The sequence below is a fragment of the Podarcis tiliguerta genome (genome assembly GCF_965153285.1).
Source record: "Podarcis tiliguerta genome assembly, chromosome: 6".
NCBI classification, from domain to species: domain Eukaryota; kingdom Metazoa; phylum Chordata; class Lepidosauria; order Squamata; family Lacertidae; genus Podarcis; species Podarcis tiliguerta.
The window spans coordinates 28196331-28220026 of NC_139539.1; the positions used below are offsets into that span (position 1 = coordinate 28196331).

Here is a 23696-nt window from a genome sequence, read left to right on the forward strand (position 1 = left end):
AAATACATGCCAAATGGAAGCTGGAAGAGAACAACAGGGGACAGTGTGTTTAATGCGTGTTTTGTATTGTGGTGGTCTGTTATACGCAAACACTTCACAGCGGAGCCAAATTATTCCCAGGATGTATTTATTTAATGTATTCATATCCTGCCTTTCTCCCAAGCTGGGAGTCGACGCAGCTTAAAACATTAAAAAACTTCATAAAATACAAAATAATTTTTAAAAAAACTAGTAAAAAACCCCAAATAATTAAGATACATCAGAACACAGGTACAGCAGCCCCAGTGATCAACATCACCTGCAGCTTAGTTTTCAAAGGTCTGTCTTGATAGAAAGGTCTTAGCCTGCCAGCGGAAGGATAACGAAGAGGATGCTGATCTAACCTCTCTTGGGAGAGAATTCTACAATATGGGAACAGCCACAGAATAGGTTCGCCTGTCACCAACATCCTTGCTTCTGATGTTGTTGAGACCTAGAGAAGGTGTTCACCCAAGGATCTTAGCACCCAGAGAGACTTGTATTGAGAGATACGATATTTTAGGTAGGCTGGGCCCAATGCCTTGGCCTTGTATATTTAAATGTTTTCCTACCACACCATCCCTGCAAATAGAAAACCAGCATGCCAAGAAGCAAGCTAGGCTAGAACCTTCCCCCTAGCACCTGTTCACATAGGAAAACCCACCATATGGCAGTGCTAGAATTGGTGGTGGCAGTGCTGGAACCACACAGTGTAGACTCTACAAGTGTGCGATCTGCCATTACTGGCAGCATATCAGAAAGACCATATAGCTACAGCACATCCCATAGCACCATAGTCATGTCAGAAGGGGCTCTGGACTGAGTCCAGTTCTAGAGAACCCTTGCATTTATTAATCTGACCTGGGTGAAACTAGTTTTTGTCGGCAATGTATGCACATATAGCAGCCTTCCAAAGCCTGATGCCTTCCATCAGCTTCAGCCAGCATAGTACAAATGATGAGATTTGTGATCTAAAACATCTAGAGGGCACCAGGTTGGTGATGGGTATTGAGGCTAAATTGGCTGCATTGGTGGAAGCTACAACAATGTTTTTGAACCTCTCCTTTACCACTATGAGGCCCCCCTAATACAGGTTTTAGATTTTGATTGGCTTCTGTCAAAATTGCTTACTCTTTTTCCTCTGGTTTGGGATGGGCAAATATATCAATTTTGGTTTTTTTCCATTTCATATTTCTCCAATCTTATGTCTCCTCCTACTTCTCGAAAGCTGCCTTATGTCAAGTCAGAACAGTGGTCTATCTAGCTTAGCATTGTCTAAAGAGACTGGCAGTTGCTCTCCAGGATTTCAGGTGAAATCCTGGGAGATCTCTCCCAGTCCTACTTGGAGATGTTGGTGATTGCATCTGGAGCCTTTTGCATGCAACACATGTGCTCTGCCATTGAGTCATGGACGATGACAACAACAACAACAACAACAACAACAACAACACTATCAATATATACTTGTATGCTTCAGGTGCCAAATGGCCTTCATCAGTCATTTTGTCTGGTTCCTGGCACATGAATAGAAACACACTATATAGTTCTAATAAGATTTCCACCCTCAAAAAAAATTCTTCAAAAATAAAATAGGGACAGTGTTTTAACAAAGAACAGGTGCCAGAAAACAGAAGTCTGTCTGTGATATATAGGGACACTTCTGTAAAGAGAGATTGAATTGTGAAAACATGACCCCCCCCCTTCAGCTCCAATTATATCTGTAGTTTTAATCAAGCCATACTCTTGCTCAGCCTAAACTCAACAGAAGGATAAGACTACTGATACTATCTTGGAGGGTCATTGTGTTAGGTTTTATTGAGATATGTGAAGTGCACTGAATACTCTTTTGTTGTTGTTTAGTTGTGTCTGACTCTTCGTGACCCCATGGACCAGAGCATGGCAGGCACTCCTGTCTTCTATTGCCTCCTGCAGTTTGGTCAAACTCATATTGGTAGCTTCGAGAACACTGTCCAGCCATCTCCTAGTGCCCTCAATCTTTCCCAACATCAGGGTCTTTTCCAGGGAGTCTTCTCTTCTCATGATGTGACCGAAGTACTGGAGCCTCAGCTTCAGGATCTGTCCTTCCAGTGAGCACTCAGGGCTGATTTCCTTAAGAATGGATACGTTTGATCTTCTTGCAGTCCATGGGACTCTCAAGAGTCTCCTCCAGCACCACAGTTCAAAAGCATCAATTCTTCGGCGATCAGCCTTCTTTATGGTCCAGCTCTCACTTCCATACATCACTACTGGGAAAACCATGGCTTTTACTATACGGACCTTTGTTGGCAAGGTGATGTCTCTGCTTTTTAAGATGCTGTCTAGGTTTGTCATTGCTTTCCTCCCAAGAAGCAGATGACTTTTAATTTTGTGACTGCTGTCACCATCTGCAATGATCATGGAACCCAAGAAAGCAAAATCTCTCACTGCCTCCATTTCTTCCCCTTCTATTTGCCAGGAGGTGATGGGACCAGTGGCCATAATCTTAGTTTTTTTGATGTTGAGTTTCAGACTATATTTTATGCTCTCCTCTTTCACCTTCATTAAAAGATTCTTTAATTCCACCTCACTTTCTGCTATCCAGGTTGTGTCATCTGCAGATCTGAATACTGAATACTCTATAAAGGATTATATAGGTAGGCTTGTCATTATTACTCCCAAAGTCACACACAGTTTAATAACTTGACCACAAGAGGGATATTATGAGACAACTTTTCACTGTTTTGTAGCTTTATGACTGATCCATCAACAGTGCACCCACCGCTTGCTTTGTTCTGGTTTCTAATACAACACTGCTCCCTTGCGTGCAAATAATACATTGCTTTGGAAAAAACCATTTCCCTTGAGGCTGTTTATGATTCTGCACATTTCTCCAAGATAGTGAGCTTAATAAGGTGTTTCTGCAAGTTTAGCACCAAGCCCTTTGAACAACAAGCTCCAACATTCTTCATCTGAAAAGCGGGACACGTGTCTTTGGGTGTGCAAGTCAGTGGGCCGCCTTCCTTGCCACAGCTGCTCACTTCCTTCCCTCCTCACTCACTTCCTCCACCCACACTGTGGCAGAGAGGGGCCGGCAAGAGCATCGTGCATGTCCACCACCTCTACTCCAGTGGAGAACTGACTCTCCCACTCATGAGGGTTCCACTTCACAAGGGTCCTACTGCAAGCACAAGCACCACCTGCAAATGCTGGCTACAAGCATCAGCTCACTCTCCTCTCTGAGCTTGGTGGCAGCAGCGCTGGAGGTGGGAAACAGGACATTCCGGGATCAGTTTAGAAGCCAGGATGGCTCCTGTAATTCCGAGAATGTCCCAGGAAAACTGGGACGCTTGAAGGGTATGGACGAATGTATATGAACAATGTATCAGCAGATCTGAATGTATCTGCTGGTTTTTCTCCCCTGGTTTCCTAGTTTTGCATTGCCCTTTACATACACCTTGAATCAGGCCCCAACTGGACTATACATTTAAGGTAGTATTATTCCACTCTAAACAGTCATAACCCAAAGAATCCTAGGAACTGTAGCCTGTTAAGGGTGTGGATAGTTGAAGAGACTTCTATTCATTCTCACAGAGCTACAATTCTTGAAGTAGTTTAACAATCAACCCCTCTTCCTAGGAAGCTCTACCACAGGCATAGGCAAACTGGGAGCTCCAGATGTTTTGGGACTACAATACCCATCATCCCTTACCATTGGTCCTGTTAGCTAGGGATCATGGGAGTTGTAGTCCCAAAACATCTGGAAGGCCGAATTAGCCTATGCCTGCTCTACCCTGAGAGAGGAATGGTGTGTGTGTCTTCTAACAATGCTCACCACCCTTAAACCACATTTCCTAGGATTCCTGGCAGTGGCGGCAGGGAGAGCCATAACTGTTTAACGTGTTTAAGTGTTATAATGGTGTTTTAAATGCTCAGAGGCACCAGGTTGCCCCCAAGATTGGGGTACTGGTGTGTGTTGTGTGTTTGTTGTGCGTCACGTGTCACATGTCACATGCAACACAAGAACCCTGGAGGATCTGGCCACTGGACCTGCATCACATACTGCATGCATGACGTCACACACGTGCGATGCACGCAGGACGTCACATACACTTGATGCATGCAGGGCCACCTGAAGTTTGAGGGGACCCATTCCCCTTATAAATATATGTATCAAGGGGGTCAAAACAGTTGGCGTGCTGGATAGTGAAGATGAAGCCTAAGGCTGTAATCATATAACCACTGGGAGTAAGCTCTATGGAACTCAATGGGACTTGCTTTTGTGTAGACATGTGTTAGGTTTGCACTGTAACTTTATCACAGTGACAGGGAGATTGCCTCCAAATGTTGCAGTCAGGAAAGTCAGGAATTGTACTTTTGACATGGAAGTCAATTGATCTAACTTCAGCAAACTGGGCTTAGTTTTATGAGATAACATCTGGACTCCAGAGAATGTATTCCTTATGTCCATCATTATAATATCCAACAAAAGAAAGAAAGCAAGTGATTCTTTTTGATAGATAGATAGATAGATAGATAGATAGATAGATAGATAGATAGATAATTTATTTTATTTCTAAAAAGATTTTCCATCAGGGCAGCTCTCTATCAGTAACACCTTTTAAAACAAATAAATTCAAAATAATTAAGCACACAGCAGACCCACAGCAGAACGATGATAAACAGCAATTGGAGTCAAGTCAGCAGTGAAATTGACTCTGCTCACGTTTTTATAAGACACATGTCTAAATAATATTATTTTAAAACTGATTCCACAGTGCACTTAGTGGTTGAGTGCTGGGTGAAAGAAAGAGCTTATGTATACTCTTGTGAGGCTTGAGAGCTTGTTAAATCTTACAAACAGAAGTTGAGTTAATGAAGAATTACGAACAGCATACACTAAAGCTGGACAATCATTTCCAGGGAGTTCCACGGAAATGATTCTATGTCAAGACTTGCACCATTCTATATTCTCCCCACCCCTATTCAGCCAAGTACTACTGACCGGTAGCAGATGGTGTAGTAGGATGACACCAGTCACTGAACCTTTGAGCAGTTGTGTTGTTGCTGCTTACTGGGAGGTAAAGGGGAGGGGTGGGGAGGCAACAATGAGATCAGTATGGTGCAAATGCACAAAAGCCAGTTTGGCTCCTCCTGTGCATTTACACTACACTGACCTTGCTTCCATATTGGTCATCTACCACCTGATAAGCTCTTAAGGGTTGTGTGTGCTGTAGCCTATCAACTTTATGATTCCTCTTTGGGGCTTCCTTGGTGGGAAATTTCTGTATTGTGGGAAATTTCAGACCTGGTGGCACACATCACTCTTATGCTTGAAAAGAGGAGGCTACCTGTGTTTCTTTTACACTCAGCGCAGAATTTTACCCTTCCACCATGCAGGCTGATTAGCAAGAGGCAAAGGTGGAGCAGTGACAGCCGACATTTTGGATAGTGGAATTTGGACTCGGAGGGCGTCTTTGATTTATTTCTTTTTTACATATGAACACCAGCACAACACTTAAGAATCGTTGATACCAAATGAAACTCATTTGCAGATCAGTTAATCCTGATTAGCTCACTTGGATTTTCCAAGCAAATGTAAAGCAATTAATATATTTAACACAAACTGTCAGCGACAGGGAAAATCATTATGTGATTGCTTGGATTTACGATGAACACTGATTGTGTATGGGTGCACAGATAGATTACAGCTTCCTTTGGGTTGCATCAATGTACCCAAACCTATGGAAAACTTTCTACTTCATATTGGCCCTACTCCAAAACTGTGAATTGGCTACATGTTGTGTGGACAAATCTCCACATGCCTAGCTGTAAAATGGGTGTCTGGTGCTGTAATTTTGACTAACTCAAATCACCTTGTTTCAGAAGGATTGTGGATGTGTTAATCCAAGCTCTCTCCATGATGTAGAAGCTCAGTAGAGCACATACTCTACTACTACTAATCCCTGGTGTCTCCAGGTAGAGCTGAAACAATAGAGAGCTCCTGCCAGCTGGTGTCAACAGTACTGAGTCACTTGGATCAGTGACCAAATATAGCTTCCGATATTCCTGAAACCCCATACAAAATGTCAGTCAAAGAACCTATAACCTGTTCAATGCCATCTTCCCTATGTCTTCCTCTCTCCTATTATAAAGGCTAAGCCTATCGTATTGTTATGTGTGGGGAGGGTAGGCTGCATGCTGAGACCCTTCTAACCCCTGGATCCAGCAAGTGTCGGGGGAGAAAAGGACAGGCTAGCTTCCTGATGAGGTGATTGCCTGGGTGATGAGCCATTGAGGGGAACAAAGAGAAAGCACTCTGTGCGAGATGGCAAATGGGTGGGGCCCTTTTCTCAACTCATGGGTAGCTAGAAAGACAAAGCCAGAGTTGAGGGCAGAGAGTTTGGAGTGATGTGAGCTAGAAGCCAGAAAGAGAGAGAGAGAGAGCACATCATGTCTGATTTCTGCTGGAATCCAAGGCTGTGGCTATGGAGAAACAAGGCGTGTTTTGGGGTGTTAATGCTGTGAACCCTTCCATCAGAGACTCAGGTTGTATATATGTATGAGTAAACCTTATATCATAAAGACATCACAGTTTTTCCTGTCCCTCATTCCGAAGGAAACACAAACCCTGGGTAAGCGCCTGGAACCCCTAGAATCTCACACCGTTTGGAGATTTGAGTTGTGTGCAATAGTATTGTAACCCTACTAGCAGGAATACCCCCCCCCCAATAATTCATAATTAGCTTAAGAGCTGAAAAGTTGATTAACCAGAGGTTATAGCAGAGTTCTGTAAAACTGCTTTGGTTGAAGTTTGATTACCAAAATAGTCAACTTTGTTCTCTTAATATAACCTCTGTTAATATACTCTCTGCATAAAGCTAGATTTGTACAGGCATTTTGAGTTTTTATTTTGTTATCAGTTGTTACAAGGTTATTTGAATAGCATGTGATTATCAATAGAGAATTTTGTAATAAATCCAGCCAGATCAAGGTTTAGTTGCATTGCAGGGGGTTTGGACTAGATGACCCTTAGGATCCTTTCCAACTCTGATTCTATGAAACTCAACTTACTCATGAACTGGCTTCAGCTGTCAGTAAATAACTACAGGCTAAATGTAATCTTATACTGCCATCTAGCTTACAGCTCTTCACATTTCCCTCAAGTATTTACTGCAAAATAAATACATATTTTTATTCAAAAAATATCCTCAATTTTCCTTATTGGCAATTTGGCATTGCTCCTGAAAAGAAAAAAAGGAAAGGGGGAGAAAGAGAGAGAGAGAATAAAAAGCCATCCAATGGCAAGGGGATGGATCTAACTGAATCTGCTGACTTTAAAATAACTTAATACAAAATGAAATAACATTTCTCTGAACGGAATGTATTGGCTGGGGTGACTTATTCTGTGAAAGTGGGAAGAAGTCTCTGTTGCAACTTTGTTCGTTGGTTCTTATATTTTCGGGCAGTACACAAAAGCTTTCACCTTCAAGAATTCACACGATCTCATTTTTTAAGGCGTGTTGATGTACTAATTTCTGCTATAATACTTCTTAGCTTGCTTATTATTATTGACCACTTTGAACACAGTCTAAAGCATCTTTCTTCTACCTGGTGCTTTCCAGATATTTTGGAGTGCAGTTCCCATCAGCCCTAGCTCCACAAGCACTACCTTATTCCAACTCTTTACACCAAACCTATCATGTTGGTGAGTATGCTGTAATCTTACAAGCATATGGGAGTAAGGCCTGTTGACTACAGAGGGACTTACTTCTCAGCAAACATGCATATAGCATTGTTCGGTATAATTATCAACGCTGTGGTGTAGGCGAGTGGGGAAGCTGATGCACTGTGTCTTGTCTAAAGAAGCCTGGTAATTTCATTGCAAAAGGGACACATGGATCAGGGACATCCTGGTTAACAGTGCAGTTTCTCAGCCACTGTGGAACTCTACTAATAGAAAGCTTAGTGGAAGGTAAGTTTTTGCATATGAAGCACTGTGTTGGGATAATGCAAAACCTGAAAGAGTGGGAAAAGATGGTCAGTAAGGGAATTATGAGTATTGAGTTCCAGGGTGGAACAACAGTGGAGTGAGTGAATGTAAGAACTGTTTTAACAATGGTGTCATGTGTGGGACGCGGGTAGCGCTGTGGGTTAAACCACAGAGCCTAGGACTTGCCGATCAGAAGGTCAGCGGTTCGAATCCCCGCGACGGGGTGAGCTCTCGTTGCTCGGTCCCTGCTCCTGCCAACCTAGCAGTTCGAAAGCACATCAAAGTGCAAGTAGATAAATAGGTACTGCTCCGGTGGGAAGGTAAACAGCATTTCCATGCGCTGCTCTGGTTCACCAGAAGCGGCTTAGTCATGCTGGCCACATGAAGCTGTACACCGGCTCCCTCGGCCAATAAAGCGAGATGAGCACCGCAACCCCAGAATCGGTCATGACTGGACCCTAACACCTTTACCATGTGTTCCAGGCTGGAAACACCCACCAGAATTCTCTCTGGGCAGTTGGAAACCTTGGAAAAGTTGGGTTATTGGTGGTTTGGGAGAGCTTTGTGTATGTACAGTCTATACATTTATGTACGCATGTAAAAATGAGGTGCTGGTACTCATATATTAATAAATCCTCCCCGCCACCATTCATCACGCACACCACAAATACAACTCTCCCTCTCTCGAACAAATCACCTACATACCTCTCTCAGTTTTTGCCTCTTACTTCCCCTACAAATTGAGCGACTCCTTCAGAAAATTTCCTCCATTTCCACCTGACTGGCGGGCAACAGCAGGCTGAGTTTGCTGGAAATACCTCACTGGTCCTTCCTTCCCTCCCCAACCTTTTTTAATTTTACACAAGCCCTAGCACAGGGTGAAGAAGTTGCCTGCTGCTGGATGGTGAGCATGTGGCGATATCTTGCCACTTGTGTTTAATAAGTGTGGAGTGGAGCTTTCAGAAAGAGTTTTGAATCCATGCATTAGAATAGTATTAGAATATCAGAGCAATGCCATGGCAGCAACTGCTGGCAGAGAAGATCTCTTCATTGATATCTTACTTCCAACACATCAAAATTTTCCAGTTCATGTCCATGTAAAAAACTATTTCCACAGAAGCGAGAATATGGTAGCAACGAAACCGTCAGCACATTACAGTAAGATTTGAAAGTGTTTCCATGTCATGAACTGCTTGCAGCTGGGCTGCTTGAGAGAGCGTGGGTCCGATTGTCCCAGTTTGGAGGACACATCCCCCCAAAGCAACTGGTTTGATACCCTTTCACAAAATGCTCTACATTTTTGCAAAGCAGTTTCACCTCATGTAATGCATTTTTCATTGTTATTTTCATACATGCATTTCTATGCGCACTTTACCCTAATATATGCCTTTTTGTACACATTGCCTGGCTGGAGAACTGCATTGCAAAATTAAAGGAAGTGCACGTTTCAGAGGAAGGCTACATATTGTTTCAGAAAGCGCAGGTTAGGTAGCTTCAATTTTTAATGTGAATTGAATCAAATGTCTGTCCCATCTGTACCTTTTGCAGCATAAACTACCTTTCTAGTTTAAAGTCATATGTGTGAGAGCTGACAGCAGGACCGTATGACTGGCCTCTAAAATGTATGGAAATATTTCTCTGGAACCAAAGCACCAGCTGCCCTCAGCCCAAAATGCCCTATCTCTCATTTCCTATAAACATGTGAGAGGGATTTCGTTTACTGAAGCTGGCCAGCAGCCCACAAACACTGCAATATTATCTTCAGGAACCTTTCCTTTGCCGCCTAATAAATCCTTCACAGATTTCTTCCATTTGCCTGGCAAGTTAGAGTTCACATCTTTGGTTTGTGAGGGTTTCTGGCCCTTCCCTAATTTCAGGAAATCTGGTTCTCTAGTAGATTTCTCAACACATCTGTTCATCTTCTGGGTGCATTTCATGGGGATGAACTAATTTTTTTTCTTTCTTTCTTTCTTTCTTTCTTTCTTTCTTTCTTTCTTTCTTTCTGTGTTTTATTTCATTCGAACACTTCCCCTGAAACTGGCAAGTCATTAAGAATTTATATCTTGTATTGTGAGGAATCGACAAGTGGATTTATGGAGGTTTGCTGGTGAGAGAGATTTTGAAAAGGAACATCACATAAAATTACCTGTGTTCACTCAGAAGATTTAATAATCCTCATTAGGAAGTGAGAAAACTGCAGGAGGCCTTTGTAAACTTCACCAAAGGAATTCTCTTTGCTGAGTCGTCATTCATAGGCCTATCCAACAAGGCATACACGGGCAAGAGGCAGATCATGACAGGCCCAGGCTGCAAACAGAGGCACCATCTCCAGGGGACCAAAGATCAGACATATGGCAGGAAGTGTCAGTGGGAGGGGAAGAAGGCCACACTCTCACCAGAACTTCTATTTTGCATGGAGAACCCAAGAAGCTGAAAACTAATTTTTAGAAAATCTTCAGTTTATACACTCTTCCTCTTCCAGATAAAGGCAGTGCTGGTATCAGCACTTGTATTCTTGGGTCAATCCTGGGGAATAATGGTGTAATCCTAACCCTGGCTACTAACAAATAGGTGGGGTATAACGAAGGTGGTGGTGGGTGGAGAAGCAAATTGCTATTGTAGCTTGGAATTGGCAAAGTGATCAGGCCCAAATTGGGCCCAGTGCCATTACATGATGACAGCAAGGGTGCCTTGGGAACCAATGGATCTCCGCTGGCTGAGAAGAATAACACGATGATTTATTTATTTATTTATTTATTTATTTATACACCGCCCATCTGGCTGGGTTTGCCCAACCACTCTGGGTGGTTGAATATTAAAAACAATACAACATCAGACATTAAAAACTTCCCTAAACAGGGCCGCCTTCAGTTGTCTTCTAAAAGTAAAGTCTGCTGGGAGGGCATTCCACAGGGCAGGCGCCACTACCGAGAAGGCCCTCTGCCTGTTTCCCTGCAACCTCACTTCTCGCAGCGAGGAAACCGCCAGCAGGCCCTCGGCGCTGGACCTCAGTGACCGGGCTGGATGATGGGGGTGGAGACGTTCCTTCAGGTATACAGGACTGAGGCCATTTAGGGCTTTAAAGGTCAGCACCAAGACTTTGAATTGTGCTCGGAAATGTACTGGGAGTCAAAGATCTTTCAGAACCAGTGTTATATGGTCTTGGTGGCCACTCCCTGTCACCAGTCTAGCTACAGCATTCTGGATTAATTGCAGTTTCCGAGTCACCTTCAAAGGTAGCCCCACATAGAGCGCATTGCAGTAGTCCAAGCAGGAGATAACTGGAGCATGCACCACTCTGGCAAGACAGTCTGTGGTCAGGTAGGGTCTCAGCCTGCATACCAGATGGAGCTGGTAAACAGCTGCCCTGGACACAGAATTAACCTGTGCCTCCAAGGACAGCTGTGAGTCCAAAATGACTCCCAGGCTGCGCACCTGGTCCTTCAGGGGCACAGTTATCCCATTCAGGATCAGGGAGTCCTCCACACCAGCCTGCCCCCTGTGCCCCAAGAACAGTACTTCTGTCTTGTCAGGATTCAACCTCAATCCATTAGCTGCCATCCATCCTCTAACCGCCTCCAGACACGCAGGACCTTCACCGCCTTCACTGGTTCTGATTTAAAAGAGAGGTAGAGCTGGGTATCATCTGGTTATTGATGAGCACCCAACCCAAACCCCCTGTTGATCTCTCCCAGTGGCTTCATGTAGATGGGGGAGAGGATGGAACCCTGAGGCACCCTATAAATAAGAGCCCAGGGGTCTGAACACTCATCCCCCCCACTTTCTGGACACGGCCCAGGAGAAAGGAGCAAAACCACTGTATAACAGTGCCCTCAGCTCCCCGCCCCTCAAGACGGTCCAGAAGGCTGTTATGGTCGATGGTATCAAAAGCCGCTGAGAGATCCAGCAGAACTAGGAAACAGCTCTCACCTTTGTCCCTAGCCCGCTGGAGATCATTGACCAGTGCGACCAAGGCAGTTTCAGTTCCATGGTGAGGCCTGAAACCTGACTGGGAGGGATCCAAATGGTCCGCACACTCCAGGCGTGCTTAGAGTTGTTCAGCAACTACTCGCTCAATCACCTTGTCCAAGAATGGAAGATTTGAGGCTGGGCGATAGTTGGCCACATTGGCCGGGTCTAAAGATGTTTTTTTAAGAAGCGGTTTAATGACCACCTCTTTCAGTGGGCCTGGGAAGGCTCCCTCACAGAGGGAAGCATTCACCACCCCCGAAGAAGAAGAGGAGGAGGAGTTTGGACTTGATATCCCGCCTTTCACTCCCTTTAAGGAGTCTCAAAGCGGCTAACAATATCCTTTCCCTCCCTCCCCCACAACAAACACTCTGTGAGGTGAGTGAGGCTGAGAGACTTCAGAGAAGTGTGACTAGCCCAAGGTCATCCAGCAGCTGCATGTGGAGGAGGGGGAAGCGAACCCGGTCCCCCAGATTACGAGTCCACCGCTCTTAACCACTACACCATGCTGGAAGAGATTGATCAGGCAAGGAACAGGCCAGTAGATTCCTCACTATCCCCCACCCCGCTGTCTCCTAGATCCAGAAGGGGGTTGAAGAGGGAAGGGTGTTTTTGTGATGGGTGCTTGGAATATATGGTTGGGATATCAACTGAAATATGTAGCATGAACCCCAAAATGTGGGTGCTTTTAACAACAACAACAACCCAGCAATGTTAGCAATAGTTGGCCACTCTAAGAACAGATTCCTGGGCTAGATAGACCTTTGGTCTGATCTAGAAAGGGTTTTCCTGAGTTTCATCTTCTACAAAGACTTTTCTTTAAGTAGCTCACAACTTCATTTCTTATAAATCTGTGATCAATGGATTATTATTATTTTTGACATTGTTGCTGTGATTAACTGGAGCATTCAGTCCAAGCAATAGAAGCATTTGTTAACATCCTTTGGCAGTTTCACCTTTCTTCATACAATAAAGAAAAAGATACGCTGCTATGTTTATTTAACCTGAACCTTTAAAAAGAAACTATATCTACTTAAAGTCCTAAAGTGGGGCTTTAAGTCTAATCGTTGTCATTCGCGTATTCACTCACTGGAGATAATTTGGCCGTTTTCATTCATTATTTATAGTAGAACAATTGTGTGGGGGGGGCGGGATGGGACGGGACACAAACACTCAGGAAAAGAGCAAACATTTGGAAGTATTTACAGGTCTTCGTGCAGAACTGAAACTACGAAATAGCAGTGCTCAGAGAATTGGTTCCAGGTGCAAATTAAGAACAAAAAGACTAATAATACTGGGCAACAATTTTTTTTTTACTTTTTGAATGTTGTCTAGATTTCTACAACTGATTTAGGGTATTTTTGCACTGCTGAATCAGGAAATGGCATCCGTTTCTCTCCATCAGGTCAGGTTTACTGTAAACTGAATGGTGGGCATTGATAAAGGTAAGTACACGTAAATTGCATGTTGCTTCACCATTTTTCAAACTTCAGGGCTTGAACTTCCGTTTTTTGGAACTCCTGGAATGCTCAGCAGCAGGGAGGTCTCTCTTCAGAGTCCAACATTAGTCAGCCATCATGACTGCGTCCCAGCGACCCTGATACCTGGTCTCCATCTCTTTCATGTCCTGATGGAATCTCTCCCCCTGCTCGTCACTCACTGAACCCAGGTTCTCAGGAAACCAGTCCATATGTGAAAATAGGTAGTGCATCTTGACGCTCATGTTGCAGCCCAGGTTTCTGAAAGCAGTCAGCATGTTGTTGACAAGTTCTGCGTAGTTTCTGGCCTTATTGTTGCCAAGAAAGTTCTTCACTACCAGAACAAATGCCTTCCACGCTTCCAGTTCCACTTCGTTCATTGAGTTTCCAAACTCTGGATCTCTGATTAGCTGATGGATCTGAGGACCGTTAAAGATGCCAGCTTTCAACTTCTCCACGGTCAATCCTGGAAAAGCCTGGCACAAGTAAGTGAAGCAGTCACCATCCTTGTCCAAAGCCTTGGTGAACTGCTTGATTAAGCCAAGCTTGATGTGCAGCGGTGGGAAGAGTATTCTGTCTCTGTCCACCAGAGGGTCATTGATGACGTTCCTTTCTTTGCAAGGCACCAATTCCTCCCGCACAGGCCAGTCCTTCTTCGTGTAATGCTGAGCACGATCCCTACTATCCCACATGCACAGAAAACATGGATACTTGGTGAAGCCAGACTGTTGTCCCAACAAAAAGTTCACCATCTTCAGGTCAACACAAATAAACCACTTATGCTGATCATAACCAATTTTCTCCAGCACATACTTCACCGCTTCATAGTTCTCCTTCAGTGTAGTCAAGTGAGCCAGGGGTATAGAGGCAAACTGGTTGCCGTTGTGTAGCAGAACACATTTCAGTGATCACTTGCTGCTGTCAATGAACAGTCTCCAATCTTTGGGTTTGTACTGTGGCATTCTAAGCTTGAGCAGAAGCTGTGCAATATCTGCACAGTACACCAAGTCCTTCTCTTCCGAGAAAAAAACGGAGGTTTTATGACTTCAAACTGATCCGTTTTCGACATAATCACCCAGAACTATCGGACCTGAATACTTCTTGTCATTAAAATAATCATTTCCAATCAAAACAATTATTCAACATGGCATTTTACCCCCACCAACTTCTTCTAAAATGTTCCACACAAGTGTACATGTGAACAAAAACGTAAAAAAAGGCATGTGGCCATAGCTCAAAAACTTGACCTGATTGAGCAAAACCAATGTGATTTTTGGATTCAGCGCAAGATTCGTCCTAAATCAACTGAAAAAATGCAGACAACAAATTTGTTGTTGACCAGTGTAATTTTATAAGCATCAGGGCATATATATTTCTCCTTTTAGAATATATGTAAACATTTAAAATATATTCTATCACTTATAACCATTTCAAAACCATTTCAAAACACACAAACAAAAATGAGTTAAATATTAAGGGAGGAAATATTTAACTCAAATATATATATGTGTGTGTATGTGTGTGTGTGTATATATATATATATATATATATATATATATATATATATATATATTGCTAAGCAGATTATTCCATCAATGCAAGGATTTCTGCTTGCCTGATGCAACAATATTCCCTCTCTTCCTTCAAGGCAAGAAAGTTTCTCATCTCTTCCACCCCAGCAGTCACCTGCACCTCCTACAAACCATCTCATGAGTACCATGTAGTGTTGCCATGTGTCCTCTTTTTCCTGGGTAGAGTTGTCATAGCGATCCATAGTTAAAAGTAGAAGTTGGCAAATGTGTCCTCTTTTTTGCTTTTCAAAATATGGCAACCCTAATTAGGACATAGGGTGCTACCTTATATTGAGGCCATTGATCCCTCTAGCACCATATTGCCTGCATTGACTGAAATTAGCTCTCCTAGGTTTCAGATGGAACATTCCCAGCCCTACCTTGAAGTGATGGAAATTGAACCTCTAACCTTCTGCATGCAAAGCAGATGCTCCACCACTGAGGTATGGCTTTTACTCAGATGGAGGCAGAGGGAAGTGAGGTATGGGAGACGTTCCTTCCATGTTTTGCCTTAAGTTAACATCTTAGGATCTGAGCCAGTATCTTTATTGATATTTTCTGACAGCTTCCTTCCTTCCTTCCTGGTGTATGCACCATGTATGTTAGAAATTGACCCCAGTGCCTTGCAGTTTTGGCAAGATCTATTACTATTAATTACTATTACTATTACTATTATTATTATTCTATTTATATCCTGCCACTTATGGCAAAGCACTTCCAGGTGGACTTGCAGCATAAAATAAACACAGAAGAGGTACATTTGTCTAATTATTATATTTATGAGGCACCCCATAAAATAAATTATCCAGGCATAATAAAGAATAAAAAGAATAAAATATAAAAACATGCTGCAATAAAACCAGACTATAATACACTGCACACTACACCAAAACCACAATAAGGTTAAAGACAAGCAGCCTGAAAAACCAAATACAAAATCAGCCCCCAAAGAAGCACATACATCAGCATAGAACCAAACTGCCAACCATGCTGCGGGGTCTTAAAATCAGAACTGAGAGAAAAGAAAAGTCCTCATCTGAAAAAGATTACAATGTGGGCACCAGGCACGATTTGCTAGGAAGAACATGTCACAGCTAGGGGGCTACAACAAAAAAAGCCCTGCCATCCTCCAAACAGTAGTTATAAAAATGTTAATGTTTTGCATGTTTCTTCTCCCCCCCCCAATAGTTTAATGTACTTATATTTTTAATGCAAGTTGCTTGGAGACCTTAAGTAACAAGCTAACAACAGCAGCAACAACAACAACAATAATAATAATAGGAGGGTGCACACTGAAAAGGGTGCCTGTTGATGACCTGAAGGTATGCCTAGGTGAATATAGGAGGAAGTATTCTGTTAGGTACTGAGGTCCCAATCTGTGCAGGGTCGCCAGTAGTGTAGAAGAGAGAAAAGCAGTCGCAACGTGTGACCAAAGGTGCAGACACTCAGCCCCAAATTCACTCTTTAAAACATCAGATCAAACAGCAACAACACCACTATAAAAGGTAAGTGTGGAAAGGTCTGTGGCCTCTGTCCAGGCAGCTCCCGCAAGCACCTGTGTGATGTGAAGTCGCTGAAGGCAGAGGAAATCTTTCAATCCTATTCAGAGAGTGAAATTGTTAAGCGTTGACAATGTGCATCATGCATGCCACCTCACACCTTTCACAGCTGTATGACAGGCAAACATGTAAAGTGCTTCTCCATCAAATAGATTTGATGATGGGGGGGAAATACCACTTTAATTTCAGAAATGTCTGCCATGTAGCTGTCACAAGGTATGTGTGCTTTTGTACTTTAACCGCTACAGGAAACAGGAAAAGTCAGTCAATGAAGCTGTTCTCAATGCTGCCTCATGTTAGGGCTGGGAAACTTGTGGCCTTTCTAATGTTTTTGAACTCCAGCACCCATCTGACCCAGCCAGCATGGTCAAGGGTCAGGGATGATGGGAGTTGTAGTCCAGCAACGTTGGGAGGGTCACAGGTTCCCCACCTTTGTGTTAGGGAAACCTTCTCCTGCAAGATGTCTACATATTGAAGACACAAAGGTGCTGCCGGGAAATTTATTTATTTATTTTAAAAACACACAATTTTAATGTTATTGCTGTACTATGTGCTGAGGCAGGTGTTGGGCTGGATTGCTTTCATGTGCTGAATTTTACTTTCAAGATGTGCTGGAGTGATCACATGGCCAACATGCTAAATTCCATACTAATTGCTTCAATCTACACTCACAGCAGTGTAGCTCAGTGGTATGAATTGGTCATTTGCACTGCTCTGCAAAGCCTTCCAAGATATTTCTGTTTTAAATAAACTCCCTTATTGAAGAAGCACCATTTCAGCGATATACCGAGAGCCATACTTCACATGAGGCACAGCTGTGTGGGTCTTAAATGCTTAGCCTGGAGTGCAGAGAGGGTCCATAAAGAGCAAGGTTAATTGTGAGGCCATGACTGCCTAAAATAGTTGTCTGTTAGACAAGCTGTGATCTTGGGTTTGATTGCTGGCTTGTCACAAAGGCTTAGTTCTGTGAGGTGTTGAGAAGTCCCGCAAGGTGAGGCTTATATGACAGAATGCTCCTCCATCAAAAAAAAAAATCCTTTCTGTCACAAAGGCTTAGAAGACTCAATGGTCAGGAAGCTGCACAATGACTTTATTATCGTAAACAAGAACATGCCGCCACAGGAAACTCCATCCAGATAAAACGATCAATCCTACACATTCTTGCCTGGGAGTAGAGCATCTGTTTTGCATTCAGAAGGTCCCTGATATCTCCCCAATACTCTCTGCCTAAGACCTTGGAATTGTTGCCTAAAACCTGCCAATACAAAACTGGATGGACCATTGTTCTGATTTAATATAAGGCAGTCAGCAGAAGAACATCTTTGCTTTAAAAGGAAACCCCAGATGTCTTCTCACAGGCTATACTTACATTTGAAAAAAGGCATGTTTCATGAATGCATTCATTTTAAAAAGAGTCTTGGGATGGTAATTTCTCATTTCTAATTGCACAGGCTCAGAACCAGTTGCCTATACTGCCATTCTGTGACTACATTTGCACTGCAGAAACATCTCCAGTCGATGTTGCAAATTTGGATTAAATTCTGTAACTGACATGGCTCCCTCCTAAAAAATTCTAGGAACTGTGGTTTGGTGCGGAATTCTCAGAAATCCTGAGATCCCTTTCATCCAAACTGCAGTTCCCATAGCTCCTAGAAGAGGGAATGAGTGACAAACAAGTTTATTGGTGCATGTTGCAATCCTTTAAATACCAGGAAGTAAATCCCATTGAACTCAATCCGATTCACTGCTGAATAGACACAATGGGCTTGTTCTGTATGTCCCATTGGAGTCAAAGGGGCTGACTCAGTTCTAAGTAAGTATAGGCTTGCAGCATCAGGCTAAACTGAACAAAATATCTGGTTTCTACAAGGAAGAATACACCAATTCTGCAAGTTTGGGCAGCAGCCAAAATTAGTTAATGGAATAGTTTTTAGCAGTTTAAAGGGTTGAATATGTTAACCTTTTCCAGAAGTGAAGAATTGCTTGAGATGTTTCCCTCCATATATTTAATTCAGGCATCTTTTATTCTGTTACATATATGCTATAAGAGTGAGAGTTCAAAATTGGAGAACCAAAACAGATCATGCCCACAAAATATGAACACATGTTGTGTTACTATAATTACACATTGCTCAGTTTCATGGGAGATGCAATGTGGAAAATCATCAAAAGGCTTAGAATTGTTTAAGTCCAAGTTGGGTCCCCACATCAACCCCTTCCCTACATATTCCAGTTATTGAAAGTATGCAAACACATACAAAATCACAGAGAAATATCTCAAAGAAAATCCAATTGTAAGTGCAATAAAAATATTGTGTATCTGGATGGCATAATTTCATAGGAAAAGCGCAAAATGTTTATGGAATAAATATGACTGAAAGAATTAAAGGGATCAAAAACTGCTAACAGTCACCAACAATTGAACCACATAATAGTTTTCAGGAATTATTAATGGATGGTTATTTTTAGGTTTTAATATGTGCAGTATTGATATAAAGTAGTTCAGGCAAACGTTATAGCTGCAGTAAAACAAAACAAAACAAAACAAAACAAAAAACAAATCCTTGGTTTGTATGTAATAGGTTAACTGCTGGCCTACTTGCATAGACCTGTATGGATATAGGCTGTATGTGCATTCTGTGAACCTGATTGTAGGAGTTTGGAAAATACATGGAACGCTAATGCCTTAATGGAGTGCCACTACCATAAAGGCCCTATTCCTAATGGAAATCAATGCACTAGAATTACCAGATAGGCAGGCTGACCTGGTGTCTCCAGGTTTGCCTAACCCCACACCCCAGGTGGCAGGTGAAGGGCTTGAATCTCCAGGTGGACGAAAGTGGCAACAACAACAACAACAATTAATCAAGAAGACTACATACAGCTTGGAAGCTTCAGGCCAGCAGGAGCTGGCTGAAAAATATTGCATATACTTTCAGGGGAAGGGGTCTGCCCTTTCCTCCCCTCCCCGTCCCAATTAACCTCCATCTCTACAAATGATTGCGTAGATGCTCTGGGGCATGTGTGTCTGCCCTTCTCTACTGTCCCAATTAGCCTCTGTCTCCAGGCCTCAGTGGTGGGAAGGAGCACAGACGACGACAAAGGACGGGGCTGTGCTCAAGGGTCCAGGTTATGAGTACGCATGCACACCTGGCACAAGGTGTGGGGCTGCAAAGTGAGCAGAGCACGGCAGGAGCAGGAGCAGGAATCAAGTCCTGCTGCTTCTGCCACCCACAGCAACTCATGGATGGCCCTTTGTTCTTCCTGAGCGAGTTTGAGGAGGTGAGGCCGAATACCGACTGAGGGAGACTAGTGCTGAAAAGCTGGAGTGGAGGAGGAGGTATTTATTATTTATTTTCATTCGAAGTGGAGTAGAGACTTGATAGATCATTTCAGGGAGAAGTAGGTGGGGTGGGGGCTGCCTTGGAGACAGAGGAACAGAAAAAGCTGCCAAGATCCCAATCTCATTCTAGTGTGTTTGCCCCATTCCAGTGTGTTCCCTCCCCTCTTTCCACCTCAAGGGCAGCCCCTCCCAATAATCCACTTGGGAACCCTAGGAGTGTGCACAAGAAATCAATTTGGATATTGGAAAGAATGGAGTGTGGAAGGGGAGGTGTTTAAGAAAAATGGCAGAGTTTGCTTTCCAAGCTAAAATCTGAAATGATATATTGATCGACAGAAGCTATATGGATTCACAGCTACATTAATTCATAAAATGGGCATGTGCTAATGATAGTTCCCCACTCCCACATGTCTGAAACACAGAGTTTGTGGAATATATTGTGCCTGTGTATAAAGCAGATGTTTGGAAAGTGCTGTCTTGGGGGACAGGGCAGCTGTAGATCGTGAGATTAGAAGGAAATTAAATGCATACCGTACTGACTGGCAGTTGTGTCCTTTACACTGGCTGTTCACAAGAGCAGTTCACAGCAAGCACAGGAGCAATGCCTTTAGCTATGGTTTCTATCTTAATTTACAACCAGTGACATATTTGCTCATTTGTTAGACTTTGGTTTTTTACTTGAATGACATGCTCTCGGCAACTGTGGTTAATGCTTGGTGTGCCATGCTTAATTACATCACGGGGGGGGGGGGCACCCCTTGGTCTCATGTTTGGGCCCTGGGATCCTCCTGATCTACAATGCACAACAATACAGGTCTACATTTGTAGACTTTCCCTTGCAGGCATCCATGCCTAATGCATGAATGTCAGTCAACAAACTGCAATAAAGACATATGCTGCTGCCATTAGTTGATGGGATTGAGCAGCCCTGGAACTTCACACTTCACTCCTTCCAAAACTGACATAATTCCTTTTTAGTTTTATCACTCTGTCACGGACAGAAATCAGGACCAGAGCTTCTTAGTGAAGTAGGAGCTGCCACATGGTTTGAAGGTTTCAGTGCCATTAACCAAAAGCACCTCCATCTTAGAGATGTCAGATTTCTGGACATTTTGAGGCTGTAGGGAATAAACATTTTTTCTTCTCCCCTCCCTGGTAAAAAGGAGGTTTTTGGGGAAATTGAGATGTATGCAATACATAAGCAACAAATGTCCTGTATATGGGCCTCATTAAGATGCCATCCCTCACTAAGTGCAGGGACATAACTTGATTATGGCTATTTTATATGTCAGAATTATCATTCTTGAATGTTGTAGGCCATCTTAGATAGAAAATTGTGATTTAAAAAAAACATTTTGTAGTATAAAAGAGAATTCCCCCCCCCCCCCAATCAGATTTTCTATTGGAAACATGTGGGGAGGGAGAGTCTTTAAAAATGAAAAAAAAACTAAAACGCATTTAAAACGCTGTTTTTTTGACTAATGTAGCTGAGTCCCAGATCTCTACTCCTCCTAGAAAGCCTTTGAACAAACTGGGCTTACCAGCTGGTGCTTTAAATTTCGGGCATCACACTGTGACATCTAGAACAGAAGATGACTTCTAGAAGCATTGGCTTCTGTAGCTGTCCACGCGCCACCTCTTCACCAATGTATTTGTTTGTGGCCCTTTTACATATTCAAGCATTGTAAACTGAACACATAAGAGGCAGCAGCAGTGCTTTTTTCTGGCAGTATGTGACAGTACAGAGTACCACCACCTTTTTGGGGTGCGGGGAAGAAGGCGGGAGGGCTCTTTGATCCTGTCAAAGCATTGCACCTTCTTCCCTTAAGCTGGGCTTGGGGAAGGAGGCGCAAGCCTGTGCCCCAGCAGAATGCTGGACAGTTTGACCCTGTGGTACACAGTCAGGTACTGAGAGTACAGGAAAAGGTATAGTGTTGTAGCAAGTCAATTGATTATACATTATGCAATAATGATATACCAAGATCTTAATGATGTTCCAGTAAAACATGCAATTGTTTTACATGTAATTGTTTTTCCTGGCCCCAAGGAATTTTTGTGTCCGGGGCAACTACCCAGAGTACTGGCACCTTTTCCCCCTAGAAACAAAGCACTGGGCAGTAGGATGGCAGTGGCAGGCCCCATCCTGTGTACATCCATTTTTAGGCTAGTATAGGGGCTGTTGTTACACAACTGATAGCCCTGAAAAAGCAGGCCAAACTTTTTATCCACTAAATCCACATTTTGTAATGCCCCTCTTTAGTTGTTTATCTTCTACACTAAAAATCCTCCAAACTTTAATTCAGTATTCACCAACTTGGTGCTGGCTGGGAATGATGGGAGGTGTATCTCAACAACATCTGGAGGGCACCTCGTTGGCAAAGCCTGACTTAGCTTTTCCTTGTATGGAAATTGCTCTGACCCCTTAATCATTTTGGCTGTTCTTTTCTGCACCTTTTCTAACTTTTCTTTATAGATGGAGCAACCAGAACTGTATTCACATTATTCCAAATGCAGCTGAACCATAGACCATAAAGGGATCACAATACTGGCTATTTTATTTTTGGTCTATTTCCTAATAATCCCCCAAATGGAAATTTTCCTTTTCACTGCCACACACAGAGCTGTTCTTCCCGCCAAGCTATTCTCTTTCCTGTTTAGTCACTGCCAAATTAGGCAACATGAGTGTCAATATGAAGTGAGGAATTTTTGCCCTCATCTGCTTCATTAACATTGAATCTGATTTACCATTTTGTTTTTTTCCTGCTTTGTTTTGTTTATTTTTGTTTGTTTTCCGGTTTGAAGAGGTTCTTTTTCTTTACCGTGAATAATTTGGAAGTATAATTTGGAAACTTAGCCACCTCACAGCACATCTGTTCCTATAGATCACTTTTGAATACATCAAATAGCACCATTCCCAATACGGATGTTTCTGGGACCCTGCTGTATCCTGCACTGCATAGATGGTATAATTATTACCATCATCCACTTCCTGTTCTTTAACTAGTTACTGATCCATAAAAAGACCACTTCTCTTACCCAATGACTGTTAAGTTGAGCCTTTGTTGAAGGAAAAAGCCTTTTTAGAAATGAAAGTGTATAATGGTCTCGTTCCCACGGCATGCATTAACAAACCTTGGCTGCAGTTTGTGGTTAGTGTTGGTTGCTGTCCAGACTCAGCCCCAACTGGGGCAGAAATACAGCTAATACATGAATCACAAAGATATAGCTCAAAGCTAGAACATAAGTTGCTACATGGGGCAAATGGATACATGTAACACAGGTTCCCAACATGCACACTAACAAATTGTAACAGATCCGGTAACCACACTGAATCAGCAAAATTGCCAGTGCTTATTGCACATGTTTAAACGTGGGCATGATGTACATGATTGGTGAAAATTGAAATGCTTTGTTTGAAACTTTATAAATACCACTGCCTGAACCACTGGGCATGGTTGCAGTTTTGCGGAACAATCCTACTGTAACCTATTGCTTTTGCAATAAACGTTGGACTCTTAATACCTCACGTTTCTGAGTTTTTATTGGCATAAACTCAGGAGATAAGCCACTTTTGGCTTACACAGTAGGACTGGATCCACTTAATACAATACCAGTATACCAATCCCATGACCCAGTTCAGGAGGGACCTACATCCATTACACTCATATCTTCCTTGTGGGCTTCCTTTGGGCATCTGGTTGGCTTTTGAGGGAACAGAATGTTGGACCGGATAGGCCTTTGATTTAACCCAGCAGGGCTTTTCTTGCCTTCCAGTGAATGTGAAATTGT

At 42.9% G+C, this 23696-nt stretch overlaps 1 protein-coding gene and 1 long non-coding RNA gene across 5 annotated transcripts in view; one reads left to right on the top strand and one right to left on the bottom strand.

The window, feature by feature from the left end:
- ASIP (agouti signaling protein) overlaps positions 1 to 23696 on the bottom strand; it is an 81729-nt gene that overhangs the window by 38912 nt on the left and 19121 nt on the right. The window lies entirely within an intron of this gene.
- The window catches only part of LOC310679230, a 79003-nt gene that overhangs the window by 36095 nt on the left and 19212 nt on the right, over positions 1 to 23696 (top strand). The window contains exons 3-4 of one of the 4 annotated variants that reach the window (XR_014512162.1): positions 7620 to 7702; positions 15365 to 16182. The exons of 2 other annotated variants lie outside the window; for them this stretch is intronic. This is a non-coding gene — a long non-coding RNA (uncharacterized lncRNA). Of the gene's footprint in view, positions 1 to 7619; positions 7703 to 15364; positions 16183 to 23696 lie in introns of those variants that run through there. One more of the 4 variants, XR_014512163.1, reaches the window with a different exon arrangement.